The 27879-nt window shown below is 44.5% G+C and overlaps 1 protein-coding gene and 1 long non-coding RNA gene across 2 annotated transcripts in view; one reads left to right on the forward strand and one right to left on the reverse strand.

The window, feature by feature from the left end:
• PDLIM4 (PDZ and LIM domain 4) overlaps positions 1 to 27879 on the forward strand; it is a 349721-nt gene that overhangs the window by 172577 nt on the left and 149265 nt on the right. The window lies entirely within an intron of this gene.
• LOC143776508 (uncharacterized) lies at positions 4 to 27843 on the reverse strand. The gene is made up of 2 exons (XR_013215850.1): positions 27525 to 27843; positions 4 to 286 (listed from the first exon to the last, which is right to left on the reverse strand). It is a non-coding gene; the product is annotated as an uncharacterized LOC143776508 (long non-coding RNA).

Consider the following 27879-nt stretch of genomic DNA (forward strand, 5'->3'; position numbering starts at 1 on the left):
TCATCCGGGCTGCCAAAGAAAATATTTTATCTTACGTCAGAAATATGCGATATACTTTCAACAAGGTCACCCCTAGATAAGACATGTCCGGTGTTCACAGGTGTATATGTGTTCCTACTGCTGCACAGACTGCTATATTCCGTATAGTTCATGCTTTATGATTACTTTCCTGGACTCCTATGTCCCTTTGTACAGGCGGACATGTCTGTCTTGTTGATCCGCATGCTGAGGTACAACGTTGTTTCAATAGAACAAAGAAAGGCATGCTTCTGGGTAAGTCATCTGCCTGGAACAAAGAAGCAGTTTAATAAATTAATTGGGAACCAGTTGTAATGTACAAGCGATGAAATATGAATTGTTCTTGCTTGCTAAGGTAAACCTATTATGTATGAAAGGCCCAGAGACCAAACTTTTCCATCTAAGCGTTGTGCAAGTACTACTCACTCATTAACCCTTTGCTAGTAGAGGAACAGAAACTGCCCTATAGTTTGGGGGTTGTTTTACTGATATAGTCACATTTCATTGCATTGTAATTTTTAATTTTGTTCCTTGCTTTTTCAGCTGTCCCTAATTTTTCACATACACTTAAAGGGACACTGTCACCTGAATTTGGAGGGAACAATCTTTAGCCATAGGAGCGGGGTTTTCGGGTGTTTGATTCACCCTTTCCTTACCCGCTGGCTGCATGCTGGCTGCAATATGGGATTGAAGTTCATTCTCTGTCCTCTATAGTACACGCCTGCGCAAGGCAAGATTGCCTTGTGCAGGCATGTACTATGGAGGACAGAGAATGAACTTCAATCCCATATTGCAGCCAGCGGGTAAGGAAAGGGTGAATCAAACACCTGAAAACCCCGCCCCTATATCTAAAGATTGTTCCCTCCAAATTCAGGTGACAGTGTCCCTTTAAAAATGGTCTAAGTGTCTTTGGTGTTTTGGATCCAAGTTTCATATGTGTTTGCACAGTGTGTCAGTTTTTTCCAGTACTGTTTCTTCAGTGATTTTCATGTATGGATAAATAAAGAAAATGCTAATTGCCACAGTTTCCATGCCCTGTGAATATTGGCAATCTGCATTCAGTTGGAGTAATTAGAGATTAAGCCAGCATCACACTTCTATGCTATCCCATTCAAGGTGATGACTGAGCCATTATCATTATCTGTGGGTCTCAGCTCAAAGACCCCCTCTATTACCAACTATTGACATCTGTCAGAATGTAATAAAACTGGAGGTACACATCAGCGTGTCAGTATTCCCCTGGTTTACTATATAAATAAATAATAATAATAAATAATAATAGTATTCATCTTTCAGTTATAGGATAGAATATGCAACCTGTACAGCATTCATGGCATGTTAAGAACCGAGTGCATGATCTTAATTATATGTTGCATGGAGCCCAGCTATGCTGTCTTCTACAATCTACTGCATAGTTCAAGATGGGCTCACGGTGATTTAAAGACGAGACTATGCTGACATGTGTGATTTGCTATAGGCGCTTGGAGCCAGCTCACCGAGATGTCTGCATTTTTATTATTCATTTGTCTTCTACACATAAATCTACAAAGGAATTCATGAATTTCAACAAGTTAAAAACAGACACTTCAGAAAGTGTTTACTGACAGCATAATATCCATTGAAATAGCTATGAAAAGGGTTAAGGGCAGGCCATCAAAATGAGCAAGACGACAGTGTAGCATTCTCCTAGGCCTTGGTCACATTGAGGATGGATTTCATTGTAGTAATAAAATTGCATTGACTAGGACTGCTGGTTCGCGGACATGTTACCATAATATGCGGTACTATTTAAAGCGGACCACCACAATATAAACTGCATGCATTATTTAATAGATGTGATAGACCTAATGAGGCTGGTATACTTCTGTTTATAGTCCATGTCAGAATGGCTGTATAATGCCTCTTTAAGTTTATAGAGATAAGCTAATATTGTTTCACACTCCATTTATATGAACTGTCTGGTAGCACTAAGCAACCGCTGATCAGTAAACTTTTAGCTATCAGCGGTTGTTTAATAACCTGGTTACACAGGCAGATCTAAGTAAAACCCCGTGAAGAAGCATATTGCGAAACGTGCGTTGGGGCTCCTTTCCCACGCTTATTGTAGGTTGTTTTTCTCTGTCATTTTATGCCACTACATTATAGGTCTGGTTGCTATACCAGTGTTGATGTGACATTTGGTTGTACTATGAACGACTCTATTTCAGTATGTATACAATGCTATGACTTTGTATCATGAGATTGTATTCCTGATTAATGTCACTCCTGACTAATACATTATAGGGTTGTTTACCCTCGCAATGGCACTAGGCACTATATAACACTAGTTATAATCTACCCCCTCCTGCAGCACTTCCTCAGCTGTTCTACCATAGGACTGTGTACTATAGAGCCAATACCCTCGTATTCCTTTGGACATGGTTGAGGTGCATATATTGACTTTTTACTCTACCAACCTGTTTTTATTTGGGACCTAGGTGTGGCCACCCTTTCTGTATTGCATTTTATTATTATCGTGTGTATTGAACTGTGTTTACTCATATGATTTTAGCTAATGCCTGGGTGTCCAATTTATTTTGGTTATCTAGATCTAAGTAAACGCTGCGCTTTGAGCGATCTGTAATAGACGACTTTGAACATAGGCTGCCATAGTTCTCAGCAGCACAAGTCCTGTTTACACAGAAGAACAATGATCTTTTGTGCGGTTTGGTCTACAGAATGTTAACACTGAAAGACTATCGTGAAACAAGCATTCCCAAAGACGCTCGTGCACGATAATCATTCAGTGTAAATGCAGCTTTAGACTTTCCTAAGACTGTAATGCACAATGCAGTCCCATTGCTTCCTATGGCAGAAATGCCCGCATTGAAGGGGTTGTTGAACAAGATAGGTTTATTCCAGAAACATCGACAGGCATGGTACTGTTTTTCGGAAGAAAGCTGTTTTTCTTACCCTGTACAACCCCTGAAATGTAACCATGTCTGAGCTTTGTCATCTCAGTAGTGGCGGGAGGATCTCTATGACATGTCATAAAACTGGAGCTACTGATCCCTTTTTAACTAACATTGCTTTACTTGTAATCTCAGGCTGTATCTATCGGAATCTGTTTTGTGTTGAGCTATCTTAAGTGCGTGTGCGCTTTCACATGTAATTTGTTAAGCATGAAAATATGAGTCGTGATTGAAGCCAGAAAATATATTAAGCATGGCCGTGATCCCATAGCGTGATCATAAGAGTACAGTTTTACTCATTCTTCTTGGTGAACGTTCACGCAACCGCTAAGACAAATGTTTCAAAGATAATCAGAAGGAGATGCCATGATTTCTTCCCTGCAGCGTTTTTATGACTCCAGCAAATGTTTAGACATTAAATGATAAAGGAGAGGGAGGTTTGCAACGTTGGGAATTAGCATTGTAGTGAGTGTGGTCAATTGTAGCCACTTATTACAGTAGATAACTATGATACACTGTTTTGTAATACTAGCTCTACTTTTCATGCCATCATAGGGCTATGTATTGGAATCTGGTAGCCCAGAAATCAGCTTCTATATACTGAAGCTGCACAATTTAAACGCTTGCCTTCCCATTAATTTTTTCATTGGTATTGATGACATGAAATAGGTTCATTCACTGAATACATTTAACACCTATCTACAGGACAGGTGATAAATGGATGATCATTGTGGAACTGACCCCAGGAACTTCCACCGGGAGAAATAACGTAGAACCCCTAGTTTCTTGTGTAAATTGAGTGATATGCTCATATATGATTATATCTCTATTCACTTTAAGGAGCCAATGGTTAATCTAAGAAAACTATTTTGATATGCATTGATATGAAACTTTTTTCATATTGCATGTTTGGGTATGTCCATGACTGCATCCTTAACACAGGGGCAATTTAATGGAAAAATGCATACTTTTCTTCATTTTTTATTTGTACTCATGACTTAAATACTGATCAAATTTGTTATGTGTGATTAGGCTTAAAGTAAACCTGTTGTCATGACTTTGTAATGTAAGGTAAAGCAGTGGCTGCAATGACACTTTATCACTGATTAAATTGGCGGTTGATACTGGTGATAAAATCTGATTTGTTGTTTATTCAGCATTTGAAGTTTTTAATCAACCCGTTAACGAGTCGTGGGTTGATTGTGACTTGTAGGATCGCTACTTCCAACAGGTGGCGCTATAGAGTTTAAGTCCTCTTTTTCTCTGAAGAGGCAATTTGCATATTATATTTCCCAGAGGAGCATTGCTGTTGTGAATTCCGTTCTCGGGCTCCCTCCTGTGGTCGTGAATGGTACTTTGGTGAGTTCTGTTCTTGGACACCCTCTGGTGGCTTTGAGTGGAACTGCTGATCTTTGAGGTTGGCTTTCTCAGCTGCCCTCGTTTATTGCTGCTGCTGACTTCCCTATTTTACTCTGCCCAGTTCGTTAGTCCATGCCAGCTGTCAATGTCTCAGTACTGGTTCAGATCTCTCTTGGAATTCTCAGATGACCTGACTACTCCAGCAGAAGCTAAGTCCTTGCTAGTCATTTGCTGTTCATTGGTTTTTGAATATATTTTTCAGTACATGCTATGTTTCAGTCCAGCCTGTAATTATGATATTTCCTTGCTAGCTGGAAGCTCTGGGGGTGCAGAGCTGCACCTCCACACCGTGAGTCGGTGTGGAGGTCTTTTTGCACACTCTGCGTGATTTTTGTAGTTTTTTATACTGACTGCATAGTTCCCTTTCCTATCCTCTGTCTTTCTAGAGAAGATTCGGCCTCCTTTGCTAAAATCTGTTTCATTCCTGTGTTTGTCACTTCCCTCTTAACTCACAGTTAATATTTGTGGGGGGCTTCCTTTACTTTGGGGAATTTCTCTGAGGCAAGGTAGGCTGCTATTTCTATCTTTAGGGGTAGTTAGCTCTTAGGCTGTGAAGAGGCATCTAGGGAGAGTTAGGTACGCTCCACGGCTATTTCTAGTGTGTGATAGGATTAGGGATTTCGGTCAGTAGAGTTACCACTTCCTCAGAGCTTGTCCCAGGTTTTCTGTTTTAACCATCAGGTCACTTCGGGTGCTCCTAACCACCAGGTCATAACAGTACAGCTGGCCAGCAAAGTGTTAATGCATCTCAAAAGAGGGATAAGAGAAGTTCTGAGTCAATTTTTTTTTCTTTGCAGCTTGTTTTGTCTTTCTTTTCCCCTTAACCTCTGGGTGGTTCAGGACTCAGGTGTAGATATGGATATTCAAGGTTTGTTCTCTTGTGTGGATCAACTCACTGCTAGGGTACAGAGTATTCAAGATTATGTAGTTCAGAATCCGATGTTAGAGCCTAGAATTCCAATTCCTGATTTGTTTTCTGGGGATAGATCTAAATTTTTGAAATTCAAAAATAATTGCAGACTGTTTCTTGCTCTGAAACCCCGCTCCTCTGGTAATCCCATTCAGCAAGTAAAGATTGTTATTTCTTTGTTGCGTGGTGACCCGCAAGACTGGGCATTCTCCCTTGAGCCAGGAAATCCTTCATTGCTTAATGTGGATGCATTTTTTCTAGCGCTTGGATTGCTTTATGACGAACCTAATTCTGTGGATCAGGCAGAAAAGATCTTGCTGACTCTATGTCAGGGTCAGGATGAGGCAGAAGTATATTGCCAGAAGTTTAGAAAGTGGTCTGTGCTTACTCAATGGAATGAGTGTGCCCTGGCAGCAATTTTCAGAAAGGGTCTTTCTGAAGCCCTTAAGGATGTTATGGTGGGGTTCCCCACGCCTGCTGGTCTGAATGAGTCAATGTCTTTGGCCATTCAGATTGATCGGCGTTTGCGCGAGCGCAAAGTTGTGCACCATTTGGCGGTGTCCTCTGAGCGGAGGCCTGAGCCTATGCAATGTGATAGGACTTTGACCAGAACTGAACGGCAAGAACACAGACGTCAGAATGGGCTGTGTTTTTACTGTGGTGACTCCTCTCATGCTATCTCTGATTGTCCTAAGCGCACTAAGATGTTCGCTAGGTCTGTCACCATTAGTACTTTGCAGCCTAAATTTCTCTTATCTGTTACTCTGATTTGCTCACTGTCGTCCTACTCTGTTATGGCATTTGTGGATTTGGGCGCTGCCCTGAACTTGATGAACTTGGAGTTTGCCAGGCGCTGTGGTTTTTTCTTGGAGCCTTTGCAGAGTCCTATTCCCTTAAGGGGGGTTGATACTACGCCATTGGCCAAGAATAAACCTCAGTACTGGACTCAGCTGACCATGTACTTGGCTCCCGCACATCAGGAAAATATTCGCTTTTTGGTGTTGCATAATTTGCATGATGTTGTTGTGTTGGGTTTGCCATGGTTACAGGTTCATAATCCAGTACTGGATTGGAAATCAATGTCTGTGTCTAGTTGGGGTTGTCAGGGGATACATGGTGATGTTCCTTTGATGTCAATTTCTTCTTCCACTTCTTCTGAAGTCCCTGAGTTTTTGTCGGATTACCAGGATGTATTTGATGAGCCCAAGTCCAGTGCCCTACCTCCTCATAGGGACTGTGATTGCGCTATTAATTTGATTCCTGGTAGTAAGTTCCCTAAGGGCCGACTGTTCAATTTATCTGTGCCAGAACATGCCGCTATGCGGAGTTATGTAAAGGAGTCCTTGGAGAAAGGGCATATTCGCCCGTCTTCGTCGCCGTTGGGAGCAGGGTTCTTTTTTGTTGCCAAGAAGGATGGCTCTCTGAGACCATGTATAGATTACTGCCTTCTCAATAAAATCACGGTCAAATTTCAGTACCCTTTGCCTCTGTTGTCTGATTTGTTTGCTCGGATTAAGGGGGCTAGTTGGTTTACCAAGATTGACCTTCGAGGGGCGTATAATCTTGTGCGTATTAAACAGGGCGATGAATGGAAAACAGCATTTAATACGCCCGAGGGCCATTTTGAGTACCTGGTGATGCCTTTCGGGCTTTCTAATGCTCCATCTGTGTTTCAGTCCTTTATGCACGACATCTTCCGGAAGTATCTGGATAGGTTCATGATCGTATATTTGGATGATATTTTGGTCTTTTCAGATGATTGGGATTCTCATGTAAGGCAGGTCAGGATGGTGTTCCAGGTCCTTCGTGGTAATGCGTTGTTTGTGAAGGGCTCTAAATGCCTCTTTGGAGTTCAGAAGGTTTCCTTTTTGGGCTTCATTTTTCCCCCTTCTACTATCGAGATGGATCCTGTTAAAGTTCAAGCCATTTATGATTGGACTCAACCTACATCTGTGAAGAGTCTTCAGAAGTTCCTGGGCTTTGCTAATTTTTACCGTCGCTTCATCGCTAATTTTTCTAGTGTGGTTAAGCCTTTGACTGATTTAACGAAGAAAGGCGCTGATGTGGTGAATTGGTCCCCTGCGGCCGTTGAGGCCTTTCAGGAGCTTAAACGTCGTTTTACTTCGGCCCCTGTGTTGCGTCAGCCAGATGTTTTGCTTCCTTTTCAGGTCGAGGTTGATGCTTCTGAGATTGGGGCAGGGGCTGTTTTGTCTCAGAGAAGTTCTGATGGCTCCTTGATGAAGCCGTGTGCTTTCTTTTCTAGAAAGTTTTCGCCTGCCGAGCGTAATTATGATGTCGGCAATCGGTAGTTGTTGGCTATGAAGTGGGCATTTGAGGAGTGGCGACATTGGCTTGAGGGAGCCAAACATCGCGTGGTGGTCCTGACTGATCACAAGAATCTGACTTACCTCGAGTCCGCCAAGCGGTTGAACCCTAGACAGGCTCGATGGTCACTGTTTTTCTCCCGTTTCGATTTTGTGGTCTCATACCTTCCGGGATCTAAGAATGTGAAGGCTGATGCCCTTTCTAGGAGTTTTTTGCCTGATTCTCCAGGAGTCCCTGAGCCAGCTGGTATTCTTAAAGAGGGGGTGATTCTGTCTGCCATCTCCCCTGATTTGCGGCGGGTGCTGCAGGAGTTTCAGGCTGATAGACCTGACCGCTGCCCAGTGGAGAAACTGTTTGTCCCTGATAGATGGACGAGTAGGGTTATTTCTGAGGTTCATTGTTCAGTGTTGGCTGGTCATCCTGGGATTTTTGGTACCAGAGATTTGGTTGCCAGGTCCTTTTGGTGGCCTTCCTGTCATGGTTCCCAATGGCAAGGGAACGTCAGAGAACTTAAATAACAGACTAGCTCTTGGGTGATGGAATCTCGAGCTGACCGTGAGCTAAACCTACCACACAACTAACAGTGGCCGGGTGACGTACCTACGTTTTATCCCTAGACGCCCAGCGCCAGCCGGAGAACTAACTAACCCTAATAGAGGAAAAAACAGACCTGGCTTACCTCTAGGGAAATTCCCCCAAAAAGGAGACAGAAGCCCCCCACATATATTGACGGTGAGTTCAGAGGAAAAGACATACGCAGTATGAAGGTAGGTTCAGCAAAGCGAGGTCCGCTTACTAGATAGTAAGAAGATACAATAGGGAACTTCACGGTCAGCTGAAAACCCTATTAAAATACCATCCAGAAATTACTTTAAGACTCATGTGTCAACTCATGACACCGGAGTGGTAATTTCGGCCCACAAGAGCTTCCAGCTACAGAAACATAACATAACTGTGAACTGGAACAAAAATGCAAACAAACTTAGGACTAAGAGTCCAACTTAGCTGATAGTAGTCTAGAAGCAGGAACATGCAACAGAAAGGCTCTGGTTACATTGATGGCCGGCACTAGAATAACTGAGCAGCAAGGCTAAATAGGATACTCCCATATCCTGATGGAAACAGGTGAACAGAGAAAGTGAAGCACACAAGTCCAGTACCACCAGTGACCACCGGGGGAGCCCAAAAACCAAATTCACAACAGTACCCCCCCCCCTCAAGGAGGGGGCACCGAACCCTCACAAGAACCACCAGGGCGATCAGGATGAGCCCTATGAAAGGCACGGACCAAATCAGAGGCATGAACATCAGAGGCTGTCACCCAAGAATTATCCTCCTGACCGTAGCCCTTCCACTTGACCAGATACTGAAGTTTCCGTCTGGAAACACGGGAGTCCAAGATCTTCTCCACAACGTACTCCAATTCACCCTCAACCAACACCGGAGCGGGAGGCTCAACGGAAGGCACAACCGGTACCTCATACCTGCGCAACAATGACCGATGGAAGACATTATGGATAGAAAAAGATGCCGGGAGGTCCAATCGAAAGGACACAGGGTTAAGAATCTCCAAAATCTTATACGGGCCGATGAACCGAGGCTTAAACTTAGGAGAAGAAACCCTCATAGGGACAAAACGAGAAGACAACCACACCAAGTCCCCAACACGAAGACGAGGACCAACACGACGACGGCGGTTAGCAAAATGCCGAGTCTTCTCCTGGGACAACTCCAAATTGTCCACCACCTGTCCCCAAATCCGATGCAACCTATCCACCACAGTATCCACTCCAGGACAATCCGAAGACTCCACCTGACCAGAAGAAAAGCGAGGATGAAACCCCGAATTGCAAAAGAAAGGAGAAACCAAAGTGGCAGAACTAGCCCGATTATTGAGGGCAAACTCCGCCAACGGCAAAAAGGCAACCCAGTCATCCTGATCCGCAGACACAAAACACCTCAAATAAGTCTCCAAGGTCTGATTAGTTCGCTCAGTCTGGCCATTAGTCTGAGGATGGAACGCAGACGAAAAAGACAAATCAATGCCCATCCTAGCACAGAACGCCCGCCAAAATCTAGACACGAACTGGGTCCCCCTGTCAGAAACGATATTCTCCGGAATACCATGCAAGCGAACCACATTTTGAAAAAACAGAGGAACCAACTCGGAAGAGGACGGCAACTTAGGCAAGGGCACCAAATGAACCATCTTTGAAAAACGGTCACACACCACCCAGATGACAGACATTTTCTGAGAAACAGGGAGATCAGAAATAAAATCCATAGAGATGTGAGTCCAAGGCCTCTTTGAAATAGGCAAAGATAACAACAATCCGCTAGCCCGAGAACAACAAGGTTTGGCCCGAGCACAAACATCACAAGACTGCACAAAAACTCGTACATCTCGAGACAGAGAAGGCCACCAGAAGGACCTAGCCACCAAATCCCTGGTACCAAAGATCCCGGGATGACCTGCCAATGCAGAAGAATGAACCTCCGAGATGACTCTACTGGTCCAGTCATCAGGAACAAACAGTCTACCAGGCGGGCAACGATCAGGTCTATCCGCCTGAAACTCCTGCAAAGCCCGTCGCAGGTCTGGGGAAACAGTAGATAATATCACCCCATCCTTAAGGATACCTGTAGGTTCAGAATCACCAGGGAAATCAGGCTCAAAACTCCTAGAAAGGGCATCCGCCTTCACATTTTTAGAACCTGGTAAGTATGAGACCACAAAATTAAACCGAGAGAAAAACAACGACCAGCGCGCCTGTCTAGGATTCAGGCGCCTGGCAGACTCAAGATAAATCAAATTCTTGTGATCGGTCAATACCACCACCTGATGTCTAGCCCCCTCAAGCCAATGACGCCACTCCTCAAAAGCCCACTTCATAGCCAAAAGCTCCCGATTACCAATATCATAATTTCGCTCGGTGGGCGAAAATTTTCGAGAAAAGAACGCACAAGGTCTCATCACGGAGCAATCGGAACTTTTCTGCGACAAGACCGCCCCAGCTCCGATCTCGGAAGCATCGACCTCAACCTGAAAAGGAAGAGTAACATCAGGCTGACGCAACACAGGGGCGGAAGAAAAGCGGCGCTTAAGCTCCCGAAAGGCCTCCACAGCAGCAGGGGACCAATCAGCAACATCAGCACCCTTTTTGGTCAAATCAGTCAAAGGTTTAGCAACATCAGAAAAACCAGTTATAAATCGACGATAAAAATTAGCAAAGCCCAAAAATTTCTGAAGGCTCTTAAGCGAAGAAGGTTGCGTCCAATCACAAATAGCCCGAACCTTGACAGGATCCATCTCAATGGAAGAGGGGGAAAAAATGTACCCCAAAAAAGAAATCTTTTGAACCCCAAAAATACACTTAGAACCCTTCACACACAAGGAATTAGCCCGCAAAACCTGAAAAACCCTCCTGACCTGTTGGACATGAGAATCCCAGTCATCCGAAAAAATCAAAACATCATCCAGATACACGATCATGAATTTATCCAAATATTCCCGGAAAATGTCATGCATAAAGGACTGAAAGACTGAAGGGGCATTTGAAAGACCAAAAGGCATTACTAAATACTCAAAATGGCCCTCGGGCGTATTAAATGCGGTTTTCCACTCATCCCCCTGCTTAATTCGCACCAAATTATACGCCCCACGGAGATCAATCTTAGAGAACCACTTAGCCCCTTTTATTCGAGCAAACAAATCAGTCAGCAGTGGCAGAGGATACTGATATCTGACTGTAATTTTATTCAAGAGTCAATAATCAATACACGGCCTCAAAGAGCCATCTTTTTTAGATACAAAGAAAAAACCGGCTCCTAAGGGAGATGAAGAAGGACGAATGTGTCCCTTTTCCAGGGACTCCTTAATATATTCTCGCATAGCAGCATGTTCAGGTACAGATAGATTAAATAAACGACCCTTTGGAAATTTACTGCCCGGAATCAGATCTATGGTACAATCGCAATCTCTGTGAGGAGGTAGTGAACCAAGCTTAGGCTCCTCAAAAACATCACGATAATCAGATAAAAATTCCGGAATCTCAGAGGGAATAGATGACGAAATGGAAACCAAAGGTACGTCCCCATGAGCCCCCTGACATCCCCAGCTTAACACAGACATTGCTTTCCAGTCAAGAACTGGGTTATGAGATTGTAACCATGGCAATCCGAGCACCAAAACATCATGTAGATTGTACAACACAAGGAAGCGAATCGTCTCCTGATGGTCTGGATTCATACGCATAGTCACTTGTGTCCAGTATTGTGGTTTATTACTAGCCAATGGTGTAGAGTCAATACCCTTCAGAGGTATAGGAACTTCCAGAGGCTCTAGATCAAACCCACAGCGCCTGGCAAAGGACCAATCCATAAGACTCAAAGCGGCGCCAGAGTCGACATAGGCATCCGCGGTAATTGACGATAATGAACAAATCAAGGTCACAGACAGAATAAACTTAGACTGTAAAGTGCCAATTGAAATAGACTTATCAACCTTTTTTGTACGTTTAGAGCATGCTGATATAACATGAGTTGAATCACCACAATAGAAGCACAACCCATTTTTTCGCCTAAAATTCTGCCGTTCGCTTCTGGACAGAATTCTATCACATTGCATATTTTCTGGAGCCTTCTCAGAAGACACCGCCAAATGGTGCACAGGTTTGCGCTCCCGCAAACGCCGATCAATCTGAATAGCCATTGTCATGGACTCATTCAGACCTGTAGGTGCAGGGAACCCCACCATAACATCTTTAATGGCATCAGAGAGACCCTCTCTGAAATTCGCCGCCAGGGCGCACTCATTCCACTGAGTAAGCACAGACCATTTACGAAATTTTTGGCAGTATATTTCAGCTTCATCTTGCCCTTGAGATAGGGCCATCAAGGTTTTTTCAGCCTGAATCTCTAAATTAGGTTCCTCATAAAGCAACCCCAAAGCCAGAAAAAACGCATCCACATTGAGCAACGCAGGATCCCCGGGTACCAACGCAAATGCCCAATCCTGAGGGTCACCCCGCAGCAAGGAAATTACTATCCTAACCTGCTGTGCGGGATCTCCAGCGGAGCGAGATCTCAGGGAAAGAAATAATTTACAATTATATTTGAAATTCAGGAAACGAGATCTATCCCCGGAGAAAAATTCTGGTATAGGAATTCTAGGTTCAGATATAGGAGCATGAATAACAAAATCCTGTAAATTTTGAACCTTCGTAGCAAGATTATTCAAACCTGTAGCCAAACTCTGAGGATCCATTTTAATCAGGTGAGATCAGAGCCATTCAAGGATTAGAAGGAGAGAGAGAGGCAAAGGCTGCAATTAGAGCAGAAATGCAACTGAGTCAACTATAGAGCAAGCTCAGAAGAAAAAAAAAAAAAATCTGCAGACTTCTTTTTCTCTCCTTTCTTCTGCCAACGGTTTTAACCCTTGGCCGGCCATACTGTCATGGTTCCCAATGGCAAGGGAACGTCAGAGAACTAAAATAACAGACTAGCTCTTGGGTGATGGAATCTCGAGCTGACCGTGAGCTAAACCTACCACACAACTAACAGTGGCCGGGTGACGTACCTACGTTTTATCCCTAGACGCCCAGCCCCAGCCGGAGAACTAACTAACCCTAATAGAGGAAAAAACAGACCTGGCTTACCTCTAGGGAAATTCCCCCAAAAAGGAGACAGAAGCCCCCCACATATATTGACGGTGAGTTCAGAGGAAAAGACATACGCAGTATGAAGGTAGGTTCAGCAAAGCGAGGTCCGCTTACTAGATAGTAAGAAGATACAATAGGGAACTTCACGGTCAGCTGAAAACCCTATTAAAATACCATCCAGAAATTACTTTAAGACTCATGTGTCAACTCATGACACCGGAGTGGTAATTTCGGCCCACAAGAGCTTCCAGCTACAGAAACATAACATAACTGTGAACTGGAACAAAAATGCAAACAAACTTAGGACTAAGAGTCCAACTTAGCTGATAGTAGTCTAGAAGCAGGAACATGCAACAGAAAGGCTCTGGTTACATTGATGGCCGGCACTAGAATAACTGAGCAGCAAGGCTAAATAGGATACTCCCATATCCTGATGGAAACAGGTGAACAGAGAAAGTGAAGCACACAAGTCCAGTACCACCAGTGACCACCGGGGGAGCCCAAAAACCAAATTCACAACACCTTCCTTGTCACGGGATGTGCGTTCTTTTGTGCAGTCCTGTGGGACTTGTGCTCGGGCCAAACCTTGCTGTTCTCGTGCCAGTGGGTTGCTTGTTGTGAAATTGGATTTTGGGCTCCCCCGGTGGCCACTGGTGGAATTGAACTGGTGTGCATCATCCCCTCTGTTCACCTGTTTCCATCAGGATGTGGGAGTCGCTATTTAACCTTGCTCCTCTGTCACTTCCATGCCGGTCAACATTGTAATCAGAAGCCTTTCTGTGCATGTTCCTGCTGCTAGACAACTCCCAGCTAAGTTGGACTTTAGTCCTCGTTTGTTTTTGCATTTTGTTCCAGTTCACAGCTGTAGTTTCGTTTCTGTGTCTGGAAAGCTCTTGTGATCTGAAATTGCCACTCTGATGTTATGAGTTAATACTAGAGTCTTAAAGTAATTTCAGGATGGTATTTTGATAGGGTTTTCAGCTGACCATGAAAGTGCCCTTTCTGTCTTCCTGCTATCTAGTAAGCGGACCTCAATTTTGCTAAACCTATTTTCTTACTACGTTTGTCATTTCATCTAAAATCACCGCCAATATATGTGGGGGCCTCTGTCTGCCTATCGGGGAAATTTCTCTAGAGGTGAGCCAGGACTATATTTTCCTCTGCCAGGATTAGTTAGTCCTCCGGCCGGCGCTGGGCGTCTAGGGATAAAAACGTAGGCAACGCTACCCGGCTACTGTTAGTTGTGCGGCAGGTTTAGTTCATGGTCAGTTTAGTTTCCATCCTTCCAAGAGCTAGTACTTATGTTTGCTGGCTATGTTCTCTTGCCATTGAGAACCATAACAGTTTGACCGGCCAAAAAGGGTTAAATTACTTGACAGAGAAAGGAGAGAAAAGAGAAGTCTGCTGAAGATTTTTTTTTTTTTCCCTTCCCTTCAGTTCTGAGTGTGCTTGTAATTGAATCTCTTGCAAGTCTGCCTATATTGCAGCCTTTCTCTCTCTCTCTCTCCTTCTAATCCTGGAATGGCTCTGTGTTCACCTGTTTAAAATGGATATTCAGAGTTTAGCTGCAGGTTTGAATAATCTCACCACGAAAGTTCAAAATTTACAAGATTTTGTTGTGCATGTTCCTATATCTGAACCTAGAATTCCTTTGCCTGAATTTTTCTCGGGGAATAGATCTTGCTTTCAAAATTTCAAAAATAATTGCAAGTTGTTTTTGTCCCTGAAATCTCGCTCTGCTGGAGATCCTGCTCAGCAGGTCAGGATTGTGATTTCCTTGCTCCGGGGCGACCCTCAGGATTGGGCTTTTGCATTGGCTCCAGGGGATCCTGCGTTGCTCAATGTGGATGCGTTTTTTCTGGCCTTGGGGTTGCTTTATGAGGAACCTCAGTTAGAGCTTCAGGCGGAAAAGGCCTTGATGTCCTTATCTCAGGGGCAAGACGAAGCTGAAATATACTGCCAGAAATTCCGTAAATGGGCTGTGCTTACTCAGTGGAATGAGTGCGCCCTGGCGGCGAATTTCAGAGAGGGTCTCTCTGATGCCATTAAGGATGTTATGGTGGGGTTCCCTGTGCCTGCGGGTCTGAATGAGTCCATGACAATGGCTATCCAGATCGATAGGCGTCTGCGGGAGCGCAAACCTGTGCACCATTTGGCGGTGTCTACTGAGAAGACGCCAGAGAATATGCAATGTGATAGAATTCTGTCCAGAAGTGAACGGCAGAATTTAAGACGAAAAAATGGGTTGTGCTTCTATTGCGGTGATTCAACTCATGTTATATCAGCATGCTCTAAGCGTACTAAGAAGCTTGATAAGTCTGTTTCAATTGGCACTTTACAGTCTAAGTTTATTCTATCTGTGACCCTGATTTGTTCTTTATCATCTATTACCGCGGATGCCTATGTCGACTCTGGCGCCGCTTTGAGTCTTATGGATTGGTCCTTTGCCAAACGCTGTGGGTATGATTTGGAGCCTCTTGAAACTCCTATACCCCTGAAGGGGATTGACTCCACCCCATTGGCTAGTAATAAACCACAATACTGGACACAAGTAACTATGCGGATTAATCCGGATCATCAGGAGATTATTCGCTTTCTTGTGCTGTATAACCTACATGATGTGTTGGTGCTTGGATTGCCATGGCTGCAATCTCATAACCCAGTCCTTGACTGGAAAGCTATGTCTGTGTTAAGCTGGGGATGTAAGGGGACGCATGGGGACGTACCTGTGGTTTCCATTTCATCATCTATTCCCTCTGAGATTCCTGAATTCTTGACTGAATATCGTGACGTTTTTGAAGAACCTAAGCTTGGTTCATTACCTCCGCACCGGGAGTGCGATTGTGCCATAGATTTGATTCCGGGTAGTAAATACCCTAAGGGTCGTTTATTTAATCTGTCTGTGCCTGAACATGCTGCTATGCGAGAATATATAAAGGAGTCCTTGGAAAAGGGACATATTCGTCCTTCGTCATCTCCCTTAGGAGCCGGTTTTTTCTTTGTGGCTAAGAAAGATGGCTCTTTGAGACCGTGTATTGATTATCGGCTTTTGAATAAAATCACGGTTAAATATCAATATCCGTTGCCACTGCTGACTGATTTGTTTGCTCGCATAAAGGGGGCCAAGTGGTTCTCTAAGATAGATCTCCGTGGGGCGTATAATTTGGTGCGAATTAAGCAGGGGGATGAGTGGAAGACCGCATTTAATACGCCCGAGGGCCACTTTGAGTATTTGGTGATGCCTTTTGGTCTTTCAAATGCCCCTTCAGTCTTTCAGTCCTTTATGCATGACATTTTCCGTGATTATTTGGATAAATTTATGATTGTGTATCTGGATGATATTTTGATTTTTTCGGATGACTGGGACTCTCATGTCCAGCAGGTCAGGAGGGTTTTTCAGGTTTTGCGGTCTAATTCCTTGTGTGTGAAGGGTTCTAAGTGCGCTTTTGGGGTTCAAAAGATTTCCTTTTTGGGATATATTTTTTCCCCCTCTTCCATCGAGATGGATCCTGTCAAGGTTCAGGCTATTTGTGATTGGACGCAACCCTCTTCTCTTAAGAGTCTTCAGAAATTTTTGGGCTTTGCTAACTTTTATCGTCGATTTATTGCTGGTTTTTCTGATGTTGTTAAACCATTGACTGATTTGACTAAGAAGGGTGCTGATGTTGCTGATTGGTCCCCTGCTGCTGTGGAGGCCTTTCGGGAGCTTAAGCGCCGCTTTTCTTCCGCCCCTGTGTTGCGTCAGCCTGATGTTGCTCTTCCTTTTCAGGTTGAGGTCGATGCTTCTGAAATCGGAGCTGGGGCAGTTTTGTCGCAGCGAAGTTCCGATTGTTCCGTGATGAGACCTTGTGCCTTTTTCTCGCGTAAATTTTCGCCCGCCGAACGGAATTATGATGTTGGGAATCGGGAGCTTTTGGCCATGAAGTGGGCTTTTGAGGAGTGGCGTCATTGGCTTGAGGGGGCTAGACATCAGGTGGTGGTATTGACTGACCACAAAAATCTAATTTATCTTGAGTCCGCCAGACGCCTGAATCCTAGACAGGCGCGCTGGTCGTTGTTTTTCTCTCGGTTTAATTTTGTGGTGTCTTACCTGCCGGGTTCTAAGAATGTTAAAGCGGATGCCCTTTCTAGGAGTTTTGAGCCTGACTCCCCTGGTAACTCTGAACCTACAGGTATCCTTAAGGATGGAGTGATATTGTCTGCCGTTTCTCCAGACCTGCGGCGGGCCTTGCAGGAGTTTCAGGCGGATAGACCTGATCGTTGCCCACCTGGTAGACTGTTTGTTCCTGATGATTGGACCAGTAAAGTCATTTCTGAGGTTCATTCTTCTGCGTTGACAGGTCATCCTGGAATCTTTGGTACCAGGGATTTGGTGACAAGGTCCTTCTGGTGGCCTTCCCTGTCTCGAGATGTGCGAGGCTTTGTGCAGTCTTGTGACGTTTGTGCTCGGGCCAAGCCTTGTTGTTCTCGGGCTAGTGGATTGTTGTTGCCCTTGCCTATCCCGAAGAGGCCCTGGACGCACATCTCGATGGATTTTGTTTCGGATCTTCCTGTTTCTCAGAAGATGTCTGTCATCTGGGTGGTGTGTGACCGTTTCTCTAAGATGGTCCATTTGGTTCCCCTGCCTAAGTTGCCTTCTTCTTCCGAGTTGGTTCCTCTGTTTTTTCAAAATGTGGTCTGTTTGCATGGTATTCCGGAGAATATCGTTTCTGACAGAGGAACCCAATTTGTGTCTAGATTTTGGCGAGCATTCTGTGCTAGGATGGGCATAGATTTGTCTTTCTCGTCTGCTTTCCATCCTCAGACAAATGGCCAGACCGAGCGGACGAATCAGACCTTGGAGACATATTTGAGGTGTTTTGTGTCTGCAGATCAGGATGATTGGGTTGCTTTTTTGCCTTTAGCGGAGTTTGCCCTCAATAATCGGGCCAGCTCTGCCACCTTGGTGTCTCCTTTTTTCTGTAATTCGGGGTTTCATCCTCGATTTTCTTCTGGTCAGGTGGAATCTTCGGATTGTCCTGGAGTGGATGCTGTGGTGGAGAGGTTGCATCAGATTTGGGGGCAGGTAGTGGACAATTTGAAGTTGTCCCAGGAGAAGACTCAGCTTTTTGCCAACCGCCGGCGTCGGGTTGGTCCTCGGCTTTGTGTTGGGGACTTGGTGTGGTTGTCTTCTCGTTTTGTCCCTATGAGGGTTTCTTCTCCTAAGTTTAAGCCTCGGTTCATCGGCCCGTACAAGATATTGGAGATTCTTAACCCTGTGTCCTTCCGTTTGGACCTCCCTGCATCTTTTTCTATTCATAATGTTTTTCATCGGTCATTGTTGCGCAGGTATGAGGTACCGGTTGTGCCTTCCGTTGAGCCTCCTGCTCCGGTGTTGGTTGAGGGCGAGTTGGAGTACGTTGTGGAAAAAATCTTGGACTCCCGTGTTTCCAGACGGAAACTCCAGTATCTGGTCAAATGGAAGGGATACGGTCAGGAGGATAATTCTTGGGTGACTGCCTCTGATGTTCATGCCTCCGATCTAGTCCGTGCCTTTCATAGGGCTCATCCTAATCGCCCTGGTGGTTCTGGTGAGGGTTCGGTGCCCCCTCCTTGAGGGGGGGGTACTGTTGTGAAATTGGATTTTGGGCTCCCCCGGTGGCCACTGGTGGAATTGAACTGGTGTGCATCATCCCCTCTGTTCACCTGCTTCCATCAGGATGTGGGAGTCGCTATTTAACCTTGCTCCTCTGTCACTTCCATGCCGGTCAACATTGTAATCAGAAGCCTTTCTGTGCATGTTCCTGCTGCTAGACAACTCCCAGCTAAGTTGGACTTTAGTCCTCGTTTGTTTTTGCATTTTGTTCCAGTTCACAGCTGTAGTTTCGTTTCTGTGTCTGGAAAGCTCTTGTGATCTGAAATTGCCACTCTGATGTTATGAGTTAATACTAGAGTCTTAAAGTAATTTCAGGATGGTATTTTGATAGGGTTTTCAGCTGACCATGAAAGTGCCCTTTCTGTCTTCCTGCTATCTAGTAAGCGGACCTCAATTTTGCTAAACCTATTTTCTTACTACGTTTGTCATTTCATCTAAAATCACCGCCAATATATGTGGGGGCCTCTGTCTGCCTATCGGGGAAATTTCTCTAGAGGTGAGCCAGGACTATATTTTCCTCTGCCAGGATTAGTTAGTCCTCCGGCTGGCGCTGGGCGTCTAGGGATAAAAACGTAGGCAACGCTACCCGGCTACTGTTAGTTGTGCGGCAGGTTTAGTTCATGGTCAGTTTAGTTTCCATCCTTCCAAGAGCTAGTACTTATGTTTGCTGGCTATGTTCTCTTGCCATTGAGAACCATAACAGTTGCTTTTGCCTTTGCCTGTCCCGAAGAGGCCCTGGACACATATTTCCATGGATTTTATTTCTGATCTTCCTGTCTCTCAAAGGATGTCTGTCATCTGGGTGGTTTGTGATCGGTTTTCTAAGATGGTCCATTTGGTACCCTTGCCTAAATTGCCTTCCTCCTCTGATTTGGTTCCATTATTTTTTCAGCATGTGGTTCGTTTGCATGGCATTCCGGAGAACATTGTGTCGGACAGAGGTTCCCAATTTGTTTCTAGGTTTTGGCGGTCCTTTTGTGCTAAGATGGGCATTGATTTGTCTTTTTCTTCAGCGTTCCATCCTCAGACAAATGGCCAAACCGAACGAACAAATCAGACCTTGGAAACCTATCTGAGATGCTTTGTTTCTGCTGATCAGTATGATTGGGTGACCTTCTTGCCATTGGCCGAGTTCGCCCTTAATAATCGGGCTAGTTCTGCAACTTTGGTTTCGCCTTTTTTTTGTAATTCTGGTTTTCATCCTCGATTTTCTTCAGGGCAGGTTGAGCCTTCTGACTGTCCTGGTGTGGATTCTGTGGTGGACAGGTTGCAACAAATTTGGACTCACGTGGTGGACAATTTGACGTCTCAGGAGAAGGCGCAACGTTTTCTAACCGCCGTCGCTGTGTTGGTCCCCGACTTCATGTTGGGGATTTGGTTTGGTTGTCTTCTCGTTATGTTCCTATGAAGGTTTCTTCTCCTAAGTTCAAGCCTCGTTTCATTGGTCCTTATAAGATTTCTGAAATTATCAATCCTGTGTTGTTTCGTTTGGCTCTTCCAGCTTCTTTTGCCATCCATAATGTGTTCCATAGGTCGTTGTTGCGGAGATATGTGGCGCCTATGGTTCCTTCCGTTGATCCTCCTGCTCCGGTGTAGGTTGAGGGGGAGTTGGAGTATGTGATGGAGAAGATTTTAGATTCTCGTATTTCGAGACGGAAGCTTCAGTACCTGGTTAAATGGAAGGGCTATGGTCAGGAGGATAATTCCTGGGTTGTTGCCTCCGATGTCCATGCTGCCGATTTGGTTCATGCCTTTCATTTGGCTCGTCCTGATCGGCCTGGGGGCTCTGGTGAGGGTTCGGTGACCCCTCCTCAAGGGGGGGGGGTACTGTTGTGAATTCCGTTCTCGGGCTCCCTCCTGTGGTCGTGAATGGTACTTTGGTGAGTTCTGTTCTTGGACACCCTCTGGTGGCTTTGAGTGGAACTGCTGATCTTTGAGGTTGGCTTTCTCAGCTGCCCTCGTTTATTGCTGCTGCTGACTTCCCTATTTAACTCTGCCCAGGTCGTTAGTCCATGCCAGCTGTCAATGTCTCAGTACTGGTTGAGATCTCTCTTGGAATTCTCAGATGACCTGACTACTCCAGCAGAAGCTAAGTCCTTGCTAGTCATTTGCTGTTCATTGGTTTTTGAATATATTTTTCAGTACATGCTATGTTTCAGTCCAGCCTGCTATTATGATATTTCCTTGCTAGCTGGAAGCTCTGGGGGTACAGAGCTGCACCTCCACACCGTGAGTCAGTGTGGAGGTCTTTTTGCACACTCTGCGTGGTTTTTGTAGTTTTTTTATACTGACCGCATAGTTCCCTTTCCTATCCTCTGTCTTTCTAGAGAAGATTCGGCCTCCTTTGCTAAAATCTGTTTCATTCCTGTGTTTGTCACTTCCCTCTTAACTCACAGTTAATATTTGTGGGGGCTTCCTTTACTTTGGGGAATTTCTCTGAGGCAAGGTAGGCTGCTATTTCTATCTTTAGGGGTAGTTAGCTCTTAGGCTGTGAAGACGCGTCTAGGGAGAGTTAGGTACGCTCCACGGCTATTTCTAGTGTGTGTGATAGGATTAGGGATTGCGGTCAGTAGAGTTACCACTTCCTCAGAGCTTGTCCCAGGTTTTCTGTTTTAACCATCAGGTCACTTCAGGTGCTCCTAACCACCAGGTCATAACACATTGCATGGCGAATAAGCCTCCTTATCTTGACAAGCCAGCTGGTATGTCACTCGCCATAAGGAGAAACGCTACCCCTTAGACCCCAGTCCAGAGCCTCTCATCTAGCCAAATCAGTTCTCATGCTTCGCACTGACGAGGGCCAACAGCCCGAAACACCGTGTCTGCGAATTGAGATACTGATTTGGCTTTTATCCTAAGTCATATTGCACGACTCGTTAAAGGGTTTATTGTGACTTGTAGGATCGCTACTTCCAACAGATGGCGCTATAGAGTTTAAGTCCTCTTTTTCTCTGAAGAGTCAATTTGCATGTATTACAAACAGTAATGTTTGGGACTGTGGTCCGAGCTGTCTTTAGATCACTGACCAGGTCCTCCTATGTAGTTCTGGGTTGATTCCTGCATGTGTCGCAATACCACCATAGATGACCCTTTTAATCGGATATCCAAATTTTAGAAAGAAAAATAGAAACAGCTCTATGTGTTATACAAAAAGGTATCCTTGCCTCTTTCTGCTGCAGATCTAGTGCTGGTTCTTCAGTTGCCCTCCCAGTCTTTATTGGCAAAAGGCTGGTATGTAACTGTTACAGCCAATTAACAAATACTAAAGTACTTGGCACTCAAAAAAAAGAAACTAAAAGTTGAAAAAATCATTCAGGTTTTTTATTGTAGGCAATATGGAAAGATGAAATAATATAACATTTCAATCCCAGAATATGGACGTTCAACAGATATGGATTGCTTTGAAATATGTAGAAACAGAAATGGAGAAAAGTGCCTAAGATACAGCAACAGAGGTCAAATTTCTTCTGGTCCTTAATACTTGGGACACATTCAGAGCGTTATATGTGACAAGTGCTGATCACACAATCGTCTGTAGCTTTCCTCTCCCATCGCTGTCATGTCATTACATTATGAATGTCAGCATTGGGAGAGGAGAGCTGGATCTGGGAGCAGTGATGAAGATGATTGTAGAAGTTGCTTTTGCTACATACAATGCTATGAATTTTTTTAAAATTATTGGGGCATAATTCCCTAATCCTGGGATAGACCCAGAGCATTGTATGTAATGACATTACAGTGCAGCTCTTCTCCTCTCCCAAAGATGTAAGGTCAGTAAATGTTGGGTGTGAGGAGATCTCTGCGTGATAAAGTTTAGACACATGAAGTCTCCTCAAATGAAACTGAAAAGCCGGTTTTGGCCTTCTCTTGCGGAGTTTACTATTTTTTCCCTGTATTACACTTCCTTCTTATGATTGATCAGTTTCATACAGAGGAAAAGTACATACCCACAGAGAAGATTCTGTCTTATTGCCTCCTTGGTTGAAAGGCAAATTAGTACCGTATATTAGGCACCATAAACTTTAGAAGCCAATATCTCTGGAATGGAGAGGAGAAATAAAAGGAAAACTATGTTTTATTCATCTCTTCAACCATGATATCGTGAGATAACCAGATTGACATGCTAAAATGTTGAAATGTCCTCTTTAATATTTAATTTCCCATAAAATTACAATTTAGTAGCTTTGTTTTTTTAGAATTTAATTTGGGCTGATTGGACTGAGCTCTGTCAAACACTTGCACTGAGCAGTTAAAACATGGGATTTGCATGCGGACTGCTTTTTCTACATTTAGATAGTTTGAGAATAGATAACTTAAGCCAGAAAAATAATAAACCAAAATATTTCTAACATCAAATAAGTAACTAGAGGATTCTACTAATTGGTAAATCTTCTCTCATTCAGTTGGATCCAGTCTTAGGTCTCATTCAGACATCAGTGATTTTTTCTTCTACTTCAAAACATGGACTGATTTTCATCAGTGTATTGATCAGATTTTCAGCAGTGTTTGGTCAGTATGTCAGTTTTTACAGTTAATTTTTTTTTCAGGGATTTTCTTCGATGAAAAACAAAACTGAAAAGGTTTTCCTGCCCATTACAATATTAGAAACAGACAGCAGACAGATTTCGCACAGATGACAATGTGTGTTGTGAGTGACTCTTGTAAAATCCATAAACCTGTAATTTTAAATTGTGACTTGGATCAAAAATGGATGTGTCTCAGAGATTTTTTCCTGAGCTCGCATTCTGCATAAAAAAAAACCCACGGGCATGAGAACAGCTTGTACATCGCAATGGGTATTTTTAATCTAGAATAGAAATAATATATCCCAATATATAACCATGTAGATAAGTGCATTCCAAGGCACTACTCAAGCAGACAAAACATGGTATAACCAAAATACACTACTTGGGGTATGAAAAAGTAAAAAACATAATCTAATAGTAATCAATTCATAATTTAATAAGGAAACCAACATGGCAAACCAATTAAAAAACATTCGGTCTGTCATGTCAGTGTCCTTAATAAATTATGAACTGATTACTATTAGATTATGTTTTTACTTTTACATACTCCATGTAGTTTATTTTGGTTATATATTGTAATGGGTATGTATGTGTATATGAAAAATAGACATCTGAATGAGGCCTTAGGGTACGTCTCCACGGTACGGATGGGCGGCGGTATCGCCGCTCGGCGCTAAGCCCCGCCCCCTTAATGGGACGCGATCATGCCGGATGTGTTAACTCTTCACATCCAGGATGATCGCTCTCTCCCATAGCGCCCTGTGATATGCCTTGCGGGGACGCTGCGTCCCCGCAAGGTGTACGGACATGCTGCGATCTGAAAAGACGCGCAGCATGTCCGTAGTCGCAGGGCCGCCGCGTGCGGGTTTCCACGCATAGTGGAGACATGATTTCATCAAATCCCCTCCACTATGCAGGAACATCTGGACGCTGCTTGTTTGACACTGCAGCGTGGAAACATACCCATACCCTTACAGGTTGGGGGTAAAGGAGATAAGCTGCTTATAACTTTCATAATTGTAAAACCATCACATGCTAAAATAAAACAAAATTTTGCTGCACAGCCCAGGAGCAGTATGAAAAGAAATTGGGGGAAAAAAGAAAGACATTAAAAAAAAACAAGGCGGGAAAAACTCAGCTGCTGGAAAATATTATTCAGTCTGTAAAATAAGGAATTTTTGCTGGGGAGTGAATGGAAAGATTGCTTCAATAGCTTTGGATAGACAACCTGTGTTTTCATGCTGCCCAACCTCTGTTTAGTCTGAACTAGGCCCAAGGGAACATGGGGAATTCTCTGGGCATCAGATCCTGTTCCTTTTCATTTTGTAACATATAATGTACGTGTCATTTGTCAACATCTGTATCCTGAATCAAGTGACATATGGAGCATGACACAGCCTGTTCCTTTAGGAAAATCCAGCAGAAAAGTGACCGCTAACTCATGGAAAAGAGATGAGGCCACATAACCAGGTGTAATAAGGACAAGTAAGGTAGCAAAGAAGCAAGAAAAACAGCAGCAGCACTCCAAATATTGGTGAAAAAACAACCTTAGTCCTTTATTGCATAATAAAAATCATGGACAAGGTATTGCGGGTAAACAAGTGCAGATTATGCAGGCAAATGAAACAGGACGACGGCCATTTCGCGCAATAAGCGCTTCCACGGGTCCAGATACAGAGAATGGTAAGTCAGTTCTTGTAAACACACACATGTGATCACATTTGCATACAATTAAAAATCATAGAAAACACATGCGGCGATATCAGCATAACATACAACAACAATGTGCGTTTAAAAAAACGTTCCTCACAACGGCATGATACAGAATGACAAATCATTCAAACATTAAATGCATTTAATTTTTTCACAGCAAGCACCTCCAGCAAGGTGAAGGTTTCTGGAAGGTGTCTGTGATTCAGAGTTTATTCATCCTTTAAGGGTATGTGCACACGATGCAGATTTAGTGCAGAATTGGTGCAGAACTGCAGCAGATTTTTCTGCTGCAGAAACGCTGCAGAACTGCACTGTGATTTACAGTACAATGTAAATCAATGGGAAAAAAAAAAGCTGTGCACATGGTGCAGAAAAATCTGCGCAGAAACGCTGCAGATTTCAAAGAAGTGCACGTCGCTTCTTTTGTGCAGTTCTGCAGCGTTTCTGCTGCAGATTTTTCTGCACCATGTGCACAGCTTTTTTTTTTTCCCATTGATTTACATTGTACTGCACAGAAACTGCACAGAAACTGCACAGAAACTGCATAGAAACTGCATAGAATCTGCATAGAAACTGCATAGAATCTGCATAGAATCTGCGCAGAAACTGCACAGAAACTGCACAGAAACTGCACAGAAACTGCACAGAAACTGCATCAAATCTGCAGATGCAGATTTAGTGCAGAAAATTCTGCACCACATTTCCTACGTGTGCACATAGCCTAACAGTGAGTACTAAGAGTGGGTTTTCTCAGTGCCATTCATATTTTTTCTTATTGACAAGTAAGGTAGCATTATTCACACACACAGCAGTCTATGGAGAGTGGCCCTGTCACACACACAGCAGTCTATGGTGTGTGACCCTGTCACACAGCAGTCTATGGAGAGAGGCCCTGTCACACACACAGCAGTCTATGGAGAGTGGCCCTGTCACACACACAGCAGTCTATGGAGAGTGGCCCTGTCACACACACAGCAGTCTACGGAGAGTGGCCCTGTCACACACACAGCAGTCTATGGAGAGTGGCCCTGTCACACACACAGCAGTCTACGGAGAGTGGCCCTGTCACATACACAGCAGTCTATGGAGAGTGGCCCTGTCACACACACAGCAGTCTACGGAGAGTGGCCCTGTCACACACACAGCAGTCTATGGAGAGTGGTCCTGTCACACACACAGCAGTCTATGGAGAGAGGCCCTGTCACATACACAGCAGTCTATGGAGAGAGGCCCTGTCACATACACAGCAGTCTATGGAGAGTGGCCCTGTCACACACACAGCAGTCTATGGAGAGAGGCCCTGTCACACACACAGCAGTCTATGGAGAGTGGCCCTGTCACACACACAGCAGTCTATGGAGAGAGGCCCTGTCACACACACAGCAGTCTATGGAGAGAGGCCCTGTCACACACACAGCAGTCTATGGAGAATGGCCCTTTCACATACACAGCAGTCTATGGTGTGTGACCCTGTCACACACACAGCAGTCTATGGAGAGTGGCCCTGTCACACGCACAGCAGTCTATGGAGAGTGGCCCTGTCACACACACAGCAGTCTATGGAGAGTGGCCCTGTCACACACACAGCAGTCTATGGAGAGTGGCCCTGTCACACACACAGCAGTCTATGGTGTGTGACCCTGTCACACACAGCAGTCTATGGAGAGAGGCCCTGTCACATACACAGCAGTCTATGGAGAGTGGCCCTGTCACACACACAGCAGTCTATGGAGAATGGCCTGTCACACACACTGCAGTCTATGGAGAATGGCCCTGTCACATACACAGCGGTCTATGGAGAGTGGCCCTGTCACACACACAGCAGTCTATGGAGAGTGGCCCTGTCACACTCACAGCAGTCTATGGAGAATGGTCTGTCACACACACAGCAGTCTATGGAGAGTGGCCCTGTCACACACACAGCAGTCTATGGAGAATGGCCCTGTCACACACACACCAGTCTATGGAGAGAGGCCCTGTCACACACACAGCAGTCTATGGAGAGTGGCCCTGTCACATACACAGCAGTCTATGGAGAGTGGCCCTGTCACACACACAGCAGTCTACGGATAGTGGCCCTGTCACACACACAGCAGTCTATGGCGAGTGGCCCTGTCACACACACAGCAGTCTATGGAGAATGGCCTGTCACATACACAGCAGTCTATGGAGAGAGGCCCTGTCACTCACACAGCAGTACCTACCTACTACATACTGGGATAGGATCTTGGAGATGGGAAAACCCCTTTAATTTTAAAAGGTGCATGTTTCGCCCTGCATACCCTTTCCATTATTCATTTGATATTCATTCTGTAACCTCCTAGTTACAGTTTAGTTACAGATTTTTTCACGTGGTTATGTCCTTACCAGGGGAACATGCTGGATGTTACGCATGTGTCCATGATGATCTTGTCTTCATTAGCTCTCATCTGTCAGCACCACTTCATCCATGTACTGCTTTATATTTCTACAACCCATGATGGATCTTCTCTCGCTTGGCCTGCCACTGATCCTGAAGAGTGTGCGTCTTCCCCCTCCACCAGTAGAGTGTGTACCCTGCCTATGTCTATTCTTTGATGTCTGTGCACAATTGGATGCATTTTCTCCTCTTTGCAAATGTTCTTTCCATGCCCTTTTCCTTCCCCCCCCCCCGTATTGGTATTTATGACACTGATGGAACGGAGTATTACAGCAAAGAGAGCCAATAGCTATTAGCAGTGCT

This window comes from Ranitomeya variabilis, chromosome 5 (genome assembly GCF_051348905.1).
Source record: "Ranitomeya variabilis isolate aRanVar5 chromosome 5, aRanVar5.hap1, whole genome shotgun sequence".
Taxonomy (NCBI): Eukaryota; Metazoa; Chordata; class Amphibia; order Anura; family Dendrobatidae; genus Ranitomeya; species Ranitomeya variabilis.